We start from the raw sequence: 11,203 nt of genomic DNA on the forward strand, positions 1-11,203 counted from the left end.
CTTCTCTATGCTCTCTTCCCCAACCAGTTAATCAGCTTTTCCCCCCTAATCAGACTCTGTTAATTTGTAAGGTCAGATCTTTCTAGGACACTGAACTTGCATTGTAAGTTAATATTGACTTTCTCCTCTCCTTGTGCTCTTGAATAGTTTACTTTAAAGCAATGTCCCTTTTGTATGGACAAAGACAGTTGTTAATATGTTTTTGTAACATGGGATTTAATTGGTTTCAAATATTATTCACTCCCCGCCATTGCTTTCTCGACTTAAGCCTCAACTGCCCTTACTTCCTAGCACCCCAAAGGCAGGGTCCTGACAAGGGACGACAGGATGGACCCAGGGAAGCGGTGAGTTATGTGCTAACCCTGGCATTGAGATGGGCCTGGCCAAAGTGCCTAATGCTTCACTATAAGTTAAGAGATTGGTCATGGACAAATGCTGTCATGATCCAAAAGCAACAACAAGACTAGGACCCTGCTAGGGATAGGAAAGACTAATCTGGCTTGAGCACTGTAGTCTGAGATTGAGATGACCCCAGGAGAGCAATTCTATAAGCTTAATGCATCTCTTGCTGTGTCCATACAAAATGATTAATATTATGAATACTTATATGTTACTTGGACAAGGAGAAGAGAAACACACCTATGGGAATCCACTTTTGGGTTGGTGTCCTGCTGAAAGAGAATTTGTCCTAGAAGAAGCATCCTCCGAGGGAAAGAACTTTACCCATATTGATTGTGACCACACTTACATGTAAGCCCCAACCCTTCATGCTTGGGGATTTAACTAGGCTGGAAGAATGGGCTGGGGTCCAGTCCCAGTGCCAGATCTGGAGAACCTAGATCCAGATCCAGATCCAGAGGAGAAGGAGAATGAAGTAGCATGGGGGAGGAAGAAGCAGGAGGAGAATCAGAGGAGAATGGAGATTGGAATGGAATAAACTGCAACTGAAACCAACCAGCCTGGCCCTCCGTTTGTTTCTTCACCTGTCTCATCATCGCCATCAACATTCCCAGGGTGGGAGAAACAGCTGGAAACTACTGAATGTGGGCGGTGGGAGAAATAGAGCGCCTCTGCCCTGTGCCTGGTGTGATGCCCCCTCCTTTTTTGTGTGTGTTTACACAAGTCAGAAGCTGTTCATGTATAATTATGCAATTAAAATAATTATACCTTAGACTCAAAACACTTTCATATATACCATTATGTATAATAACCTGTAATTTTTAAATTTTAAGTGATACTGAACCAGTTGCATATTACAAAAACTTCTTTTAATGTATTATTCTAGAAATAAAAGAACACTATGACATAGAAAAGAGAGATAAGTGGAACTGATTGAACTTAGGCTTTGTTCCAAGACACATGTAAGACAATTATACCATCATCTAAACTTAGTTCAGCAACAAATTTATGAGATCATTGTATTCTCTCTTTCAGATAAGGAACTACAGACACAGAAAGTTTATGTAATCTGCCCAAGATTCCATTGGAACCTTAGTCTTAAAAGGGTAGGGCTACTTTTCCATCCATGGGCCAGTCTTCCTGGCCCTCTTTTCTATTGTCCTTGGGTAATACTGTGTACGTTTATATGCAACAAATGAGTGCAGTCATTCTATGTCTGTCCCTCTCCTTTTGACTCATTTCACATAGCATGATACTCCCCATGTCCATCTATTTATAAGCAAACTTCATGACTTCGTTCTTCCTGGTGGTTGTGTAGATGTATTATAGTTTCTTTTTTTAAAAAAATTTTTATTAGTGAATTACCGTGAGGTACAGTTACAGACTTTCGTGTTTGTATTTCAGTTATACAGTGGTCGAGTGCCCATCCCTCCACCAGTGCCCATTTTCCACTACCAATGGTCCCAGCATCCCTCCCCCCACCCTCACCCCATCCTCCCCCCACCTTCATAGTTTCTTTATCCAGGTTGTTTCCAGATTCTGGCCAGTATGAACAGCACTTCAATGATCATAGAAGTGCAGATGGTGTTTTTGGTGTGATTTTGGATCCCCAGGGTGTATGCCCAGAAGTAGTATTGGGAGCTCAATTTCTAGTTTTTGAGGAATGTCTATATCATTTTCCAAAAGAGGCTGAACCAGTCAGCATTTCCACCAAAGAAATGAAAGAGAATCGTTTTGTCCCTGCATCCTTGCCAGCACTGGTTGTTCTTATTCTTTTTGATGTCTGCTAGTCTCTGTAGTGTGAGGTGCTATCTCACTGTTGTTTTGATTTGCATCTCCCTGATGATTAGTGATGTAGAGTGTTTTTTCATGTGTCTTTTGGCCATTTGTATTTCTTCTTCTTTGAAGAAGTTTCTGTTCATTTCTTCTCCCTAGTTTTTGGTGGGGTTGTATTTTTTTTTTCTTGCAATGTTCTACCAGTGCCTGAGAGGGCAGTTAGGATAGAGAAGATATCACTATGATGACGACAGTTGGAAAAGATCACTCTGGACAAGAATTGAGTATTGAAGGTAGGTAAAGGTATATACATGATAACCCTACAGTACCTGTACCACAAAACAAAATGGCTAAAATGGGGCAAAAGGGTGTGTGAGAGAAAGAGAGAGAGAGAGAGAGAGAGAGAGAGAGAGAGAAGGAAAGAGCGAGAGAGAGAGAAGGAGAGAGAGAGCGAGTGGGAGAGGTAAGGAGGGAGAGGGAGAAGGAGAAAGAGAGAGAGAGAAAGAGAGAGAGAGAAAGAGAAGTGTCTGCCAGAGGCAAACTGAAGAGGGGGAGTTGGAAGGAGAGAAATTGGGGGCATTGATGGTAGGAAATGTACATTGTTGAAGTGATGGGTATTGGAATATTGTTTGATTGAAACCCAGCCATGCACAACTTTGTAACTGTTTATATGTGTTTTAATTGTTTTTTTAAAAGTAGTTTATTATTAAAATAAAAAATGAATAGGCAAATAAATCTCTTAGTTTTTCTGAAGCTATCTTGTAGAATCAGGAGTTTGTTATAATTGGTTTTCAAGGAAATAAAACAATCAGAAACTTACTGAAGCACATCCTTCCACTCCCATTCCTGCCTGTCTTGTACCTTCGTAACAGCCAGAAGAGTCTAAGTAATATACAAGCTATGTCTCTGGTGGAAATGCACAGAACAACTCACCATCCAGAAGGTTATACCACCCAAAAACATCAAAGCCCTCATCCTGTTTATTCCAAGACCAACCTCTTATTTTTCCTTATATGTCATGCTGTTTATCCTTCAACTCACGTCCTGCTTTTCAATAAATAGATAAGAATAATGATTTTATCCCCTTTTGGCCCTTATAAATAATTTCTGACACAAAGGGATATGGAGCTATATTTGAGCATTACTCACTCTTTCCTTGAGCTCCAGACAACAACAAACCATTTCTCATATTCCTATAGCTGGTACAACAATATTTGGGGTTCTGGTCATTGTCAGTGATCTCAAGTTGGATTTGAAGACAATTGGAAAGTATTTGAACCAGTTTTTATTTACCAGCTCCGTGTAATTGGATATTCCTCTATGCATCATTACAACATACTTGCTCTGTAATTTTTACCCAGTATGCTTGTGCTTTGCAGGGTGGCGGTGGGAGGACTCAAAAAGGTGACAGTTCAGCAGGTGACACTGTTCCAAATATATTTTCAGTTTGGTTGTTTTCTATTATTAATTAAGTTCTGTTTGTTCTAGTTACATAACACCCACATGCTAGCATAAAATTAATTAGAATGATAATTAACAATTCTGTGTAAATTTATTTTCTGTAGACGACAAATTCCCACTTCTGCTTGAAGTCAAAGATACCTGATTGGAAATTCCTTCCACATGAGCAGCCTGGTGTTCCAGACTTGAGCAATATACCCATCGATGTTGTTACTTCTTATCTGCTAAGATTTGCTGAATTAACACATTTTTTTCTGCCTTCTCCATCCTGTCTATATAATTTACAACCCAGGACTTCTATTGACCTTTAAAACTCATTGATTTTTATACTAATAATTGCTATGTCAACTCTAGCCATGTTATAACTCTAGCCACGTTGTAAGCCTGAGTAACACTATCACTAAAAAATTTAGGGGTCAGGAAGCTCATTCAAGTAATTCTGACCTTATACTAGATTCAAACAGGAAAAAGTCACTATGCCAGCTTGAATAAATATATTTGCTATATATTTATATTTTATATTATATTTATATATAATAATAAATATATTTGCTTTCTTTACTGGACAACCATCATGTAGCCAACATTTAGGGGGGCTGGTCCAAAGCTACTATTCAAGCATCTAGAACAATCTTTCCCTAACAGGTGATACCAATCTCTGGGACACACTATAGTACTGGAGGGTTTTGTAGCCTCTGGTACAATTGGAGGATTTTTGCATGTTTGTTTAAGAAAAGGTAGAGTTCTGGGGGATGGAGGGGAAGACTGACTTTTCTTTTTGCAAAGAGAGTAGGGGACAGGAGATAGTGCAACATTTCAATTTCCAAGTCTGATTCTAAGCACCTCATGGTCCCCCAAGCATCTCCAGGTATAGCCCAGGAGGCCCCAAACACCTCCAAAATGGCCCTGCTATTCCCAGCCCTATAGGGCCTGAGCAACATCACATCCTTGCTTCCTTGCACTGAACTGCCAGCCAGTTGGCAAAGAATCATTGATGGAGGGTCAGAGATATGCTACAAAAGAGACATTTATTGCCTTGCAATCAGCAGTTCCAGGCTCAGTTCCCAGTATGTCCTCTGAGCCCTGCCAAAAATGATTCCTGAACAAGGAAAGCCTCTTCAACAAGTGGTGCTGGGAAAACTGGATAGCTACCTGCAAAAAAAAAAAAAAATGAACTCTGACTTCTGTCTAATGCCAGGCACAAAAGTCAGATCAAAGTGGATTAAAGACCTCAATATCAGACACTAATCTATAAGGTTCATAGAAGAAAATGTAGGCAGAACTCTCCATGACATTGAAGCTAAAAGTATCTTTAAGGACGAAACAGAACTGACCATGCAAGTGGAAGCAACCATAAACAAATGGGACTACATCAAACTAAGAAGCCTCTGCACTTCAAAAGAAACAGTGACCAAAATACAGTAAGAGCCCACAGAATGGGAAAGAATATTTACCCAATACCCATCTGAAAGGGATGACTATCCAGAATATACAAGACACTTGTAGAATTGTATAAGAAAAAACCCTCCAACCCCATAAAAAATGGGGAGAAGAAATGAACAGAAGTTTCCTCAAAAAAGAAATACAAATGGCCCAAAGGCACATGAAAAGATGCTCCACATCACTAGTCATCAGGGAGATGCAAATCAAAACAACAATGAGATATCTCACACCACAGAGACTGGCACACATTCAAAAGAACAAATGCAACCAGTGCTGGCGTGGATGTGGGGAAAAAGGGACACTCCTTCACTGTTGATGGGAATGCTGACTGGTCTAGCCTTCCTTGGAAAACAATATGGACAGTCCTTCAAAAACTAGAAATTGAGCTTCCATATGACCCCACAATACCACTTCTGGGAATATATCCCGAGGATGCAAAAGAGCACAGTAGAAATGACATCTGTACCTAAATGTTCATTGCAGCACTGTTCACATTAGCCAAAATCTGGAAACCACCCGAGTGCCTAAAACAGATGACTGGTTAAAGTAACTTTGGTACATCTACAAAATGGAATACTATGCAGCTGTTAGGAGAGATGAAGTCATGAAATTTGCTTATAAATGGATAAACATGGAGAGTATCATGCTAAGTGAAATGAGTCAGAAAGAGAGGGACAGACATAGAGGGACTGCACTCATTTGTGGAGTGTAGGGTAGCATCACATGAGGCTGACACCCAAGGGCGGTAGATACAAGGGCCAGGGGGATTGCCCCATAGTTGGAAGATTGCTTCATGAGCAGAGGGGAGAAGGCAGATGGAACAGAGAAGGGATCACTAAGAAAATAATGGCTGGAGGAATCAGTCGAGATGGGAGATGCATGCTGAAAGTAGATAATGGACCAAACATGATGACCTCTCAGTGTCTGTGTTGCAAGCCATAATGCCCAAGAGTAGAGAGAGAGAGTATTGGGAATATTGTCTGCCATAGAGGCAGGGGGAGGGTGGGAAAGGGGGGGATATACCCGGGATATTGGTGGTGGGGAATGTGAACTGGTGGAAGGATAAGTGTTTGATCATTGTGAGATTATAGCCCAAACATGAAAGCTTTTAACTATCTCACAGTGATTCAATAAAATTTTAAAAATTAAAAAAAATGATTCCTGAGCACAGACCCAGGGGTAAATTCTGAGCAGAGCAGGGTATACTCCCTTGCCCAATATTTTAAAGAAGAATATTTGAAAAAGAGGACTCATGGATGGGGTTTTTCTGGGCCTCCTGAGCATTGTGTTGGAGCTCTCCACAAAGAAAGTCATAAGCCAAATAAATCTGAGCATCTCTGATCTTGAGAGAGGAAGTTGAGGTAGGAACAAATGTTTATATTTAGTTATCTCTTCAGATCCTATTTCCATTCCTTTCTCACTTTGAACATGTGAATTATCTTTTAAAAAGAGATATTTGAGACTCATATTCATCACATAAAGTAGAAGGAATATAATCTGCTACAGATATATCACATAAGTTTAAGCACATGAAATATTTGTGACCCATGGAACACTCAATGTGAGTGCCACTAATTTTATCAACACTTTTATCGTGTCACAGGCATATGATTTTGAAAGATTTATCAAGTCTACTAATAATGGTAATGTCTGGGAAGCTAAGTGTGACAAAAACCCTTGGTTTCCAAACTGCTACATTTTGCCATCACCTGGGAACACTTTAAAAAGATTCCCAGATACCATCCCATGTAAGTTTAATTAGAATGTTTGGGAGCAAGCATGGTTTTTGAAGATTCTCAGGTGTTTTTAAACTGCTACATAGTTTGCAATAGTATGACAGACATGAGTTAGATTCTTCCAAATGTCATTTCATGGAGCAGGTCTCTCCATACCTACACCCATGATCTACCAGGGAAGTCTCAACCTGGTTCCTCTGCTTTTCTGCTGCCTGCATCTCCTTGGCACTTGGACTCTAGCACCCACTGGATACTCTGCTGATCTTTTACAGTGAAGCAGTGGAAGCTGAAGAATTCTGAAATTTAATAATAAGGAGAGAGCAAGTGGGGAGACTATAGAGGACAAGTTCAACAAAACAGAGGATGAGGACTTTAAGCCTGTGGGAATCCAAGATGATAACAGCAATTAAACAAATCCTAATCGGCCTCCCTAGTCAAAGCCCTTTCATTGTTCCTAAACAATTTCCCTCCCACTTTTGTCCCTGCTAGTGTGTTAATACAGAATTCCTCCCTGAAAAAATGTTGAGCCTTTTAACCAAAGCTTTAAAACAATGTCTTTTGTCAGAAGAATTAATAAATAAGGAGATCACAATGTCAGAGTTCAGTCTTGTGTAAATGGTAAAAGATAAAGTGAGATAGTAGTTAAAAGAATAAGGGCATATTTTAATTAGTAAAAACTAATGCTGTTGGGGAAAGAGTCCTGGGAACTATATTCAACTTTGATTAGAACTGAAATAACTGGATGCTTTAAAGGAGAGTGGGGAAATAGCGAACATGTGTGTGAGGTTTCAGCAGAGTCAGAGAAGTAAACATTTACAAGAAGAAAGAAAATTGGTCCACCTGGGCGTGGTGACGAAGTACAGCTTTCCTGCTGGTCTCTGACACAGAGACTCTATTTTTTCCTCCTTACCTTCAGTTGTTGACTGGAAAAAGTAGCAACTCTTGGAAACTTTGAGTTTTGGTTGTTTTGATTGTTTTTAGGGGTAGGGGATGGTTGGGCCACATTCAGTGGTACTCAGAAACCAAGGTCTGCCAAATGCAGTGTGGACTTCTAAACCCTTTTCTATCTCTCCAGCTGCAGGACTCATTTATTTTAAGGCAGATGCTTTAAGAGGGTGGTCTTCAGGAGATATGGCCTTGAATTATACTTCTTATAACTTTGTTACTGTGTATGTTTTGGTCTTTATAAACCAAGATTAAGTCCTGATAGAAAAGAGAAACTTGTCTAGATACTGGATCAGAAAAGGAAATGTCAAACCAGGAGATTGATGAGGATTATTTTTAATCTTTTATTTCCTTTGATATCAGTAGCTCTCTCTGCCATTTGGTGGAATTAAGGTTAAAATCTATGTAGCACAAGCTGTGCAGCTTCTATCAAACCCTGTAGCACAAGCATGATTCAGAGGTTCTTTGGCAAAGTAAAAGTGACCTAGGCATAGTGACAGAGAGTTATGGATATCTTGTTCTTGTGGAGATGCCATAAATTTACACAGCAAAATAATATTAAACATCTATAGTATGAAAATTTTAAACATATATAAAATAAAAGGCAAGGCTATAATAAAAATAGAGCCTTGCAGTTAACATTTAGACCTGGTTCAGTCCCCTTTTTTCTTCATGAAAATCCCCTCTTACTGTTCTTACCTATACTGAGGTTCCATAGAACCTCATGTCCGGAAGAATATTCAAGAAAGAATATGGCAGCTAGATCACAAACCCTCTCCTGAAGGGAGGATTCTTTCCTTGAGGCTTTTGACTCATTTGCCAAGATCCAGCCATCCCTAGAGCCACAGATTTTGCAGCGTTGCCATAGCAGCATGCGTAGTTGGTCCCTTTGGGACCCCAAATCCTGAAAAAAAAATTTTTTAAATTTAAGACAAACCCAGAACAATACGATTCCACAAACTACTGCTACATAGAAGGATAGAAAGGTTTTCGTTTAGTCATTTGTTAACATCCTTTTCTCATCAGACCAGATGTCATTCTCCTTGAAGGGTGATGATACAAGTGCTTGAATTGGGTTCTCTGATATCATAAATCTGCTCATAATTAACTGAGTAACTTTAGCATTGCTTCCCTGCACATTAGTTTTTAATTAGTAAAATGAAATAATAAGCTTGTGATAATTTTATGATTGCTGTGCTGATCTGTAGATAGTGCATTAACCCCTTTATGAGTTTTTTGCATTGCATCAGAATTTGTACATTGTTTGGCAAAATGTGAAGTGAGATTATTAGATAATGTTTTAAATTCAGGCACAATGGTATGTAAAACATTTAATAATAGTGTTTTGGACACTCAGTCTTTTAACTATAAACAAAACCACCACCAGTTGTCGATATCTCTCTATTAATGACCCAGATTTCCTCCCTCTTTCAATCCCAGGTCCTTAGCAAACTTTCTTTTTTTTTAATTTATGTATTATAGTTTAAATTTACTTGTTATAGTTTATGTCCCATGTTAATAGTATTGTTTATTCTTATGGTTTTGATGTACATAATTATTTCATCTTTAAACCATCAAAATGTCCAAAGCCCTTTACCAAAGCTTTTAATCCACCACCTCAAGACTGCAGACTCACCCCACTTCCCTCACCCCACTCCAGACTTCTCTTTCCATGGCTTTCTCACATCTATATCTAGGGTCAAATGTTTACCATCATTTGATAAGCTCCATGTCCTTATTTGTCACTCCATACCATAGGAAATTGAGAACTTCTGGTATTTGTCCCCTCCCTCTGACTTATTTATATGAAACATTAAATATTTTTATTGTAGTAATTAAAAATCATAGTTGAGAATAAACATATATGAGAACTGAATAATCCAATTAAATACATTTTTCCTTATGATAGCTTAGCAAACATTTTCTGGTATGAAAAATTGTTAACATCTACACAACGAAATACTATGCAGTTGTTAGGAAAAATGAAGTCATAAAATTTGCTTATACATGATGGACACAGAGAGTGTCATGATGAGTGAAACGAGTCACATTGAGAGGGACAGACATAGAATGATTGCACTCATTTGTGTGATATGAATAAACACACGGTGAGAATAATACACAACAATGAAAGAAACAAGGGCCAGGCTATCTAGTCCATGGTAAGAAGCTTCCTACTGGAGTGGAGTGTGTGTGTGTGTGTGTTGTGTGTGTGTATGTGTGTGTGTGTGTGTGTGTGTGTGTGTGTGACAGGGGTGATGGAATGCAGTTAGGACAGAGAAGGAACCTTATAATAATGGTATTAAAAATGATCATTTTGGCAGGAACTGAGAGCTGAAAGGAGGTAAAGTGAAATACATGTTGTGAAGTTTACTTGGACAAAATGGTGACCAGGACAAGATGATAACCAACTCATGAGAGAGCCACATTCCTGGAACCAGAGACCACCATTCACCCAGCAATGAGGGCTTTAAGTCTTCTCACTGTAAGCAATTTTAACCTTTTTTTTTGAAACTAGAAAAGTTTATTGGAGAGTAGAAAAGAAAGGAAAAAGCACAATTTTTTTCATATTATAGTTTTCCTTCATGCAGTTTATGTCATCAAGTGAATCTCCTAATCCAGTTATGAAGTATAGGATGACATTGCTGTGTCCTTTCCCCCTTGCCACAAGGAGAATAGGTTTATCCCGGTCACACACACCCATCAAGGTGCTCCCGAGTCACTCCCATTCATTTGTCTATCTGAAACCACTATTCTATGCTCTCTTCCCCAACCAGTTAATCAGATTTTCCCCCCTAATCAGACTCTGTTAATTTGTAAGGTCAGACCTTTCTAGGACACTGAACTTGTACTGTAAGTTAATATTGCCTTTCTCCTCTTCTTATGTCTTTTGAATAGTTTACTTTAAAGCAATGTCCCTTTTGTATAGACACAAGAAAACAATATTATGCTTTTGTAACTTGGGATTTAATTGGCTTTGAATATTATTCATTCCTGGGCATCTGCTGTCTCGACTTAAGCCTCAGTTGCCCTCAGTTCCTAGCAAGGGACGGGAAGGACCCAGGGAAGCGGTGAGTTATGTGCTACCCTGGCATCGTGATGGGCCTGGCCAAAGTGCCTAATGCTTAACTATAAGTTAAGAGCTTGATCATGGACAAATGCTGCCATGATCCAAAGTAACGATGAGACTAGGACCCTGCTAGGGATAGGAAAGACTAATCTGGCCTGAGCACTATAGTCTGAGATCAAGATGGCCCCAGGAGAGCAATTCTATAAGCTTAATGCATTTTTTACTGTGTCCATACAAAATGATTAATGTTATGAATGCTTATATGTTTGCTGGACAAGGAGAGGAGAAACACACTCAGGGGACTTTGCCCTTTGGTGGATTGTCCTGCTGAAGGAGAATCTGTCCTAGAAGCAGCATCCCATGACAGAAAGAA

This window comes from Sorex araneus, chromosome X (assembly GCF_027595985.1).
Source record: "Sorex araneus isolate mSorAra2 chromosome X, mSorAra2.pri, whole genome shotgun sequence".
Lineage (NCBI taxonomy): Eukaryota > Metazoa > Chordata > Mammalia > Eulipotyphla > Soricidae > Sorex > Sorex araneus.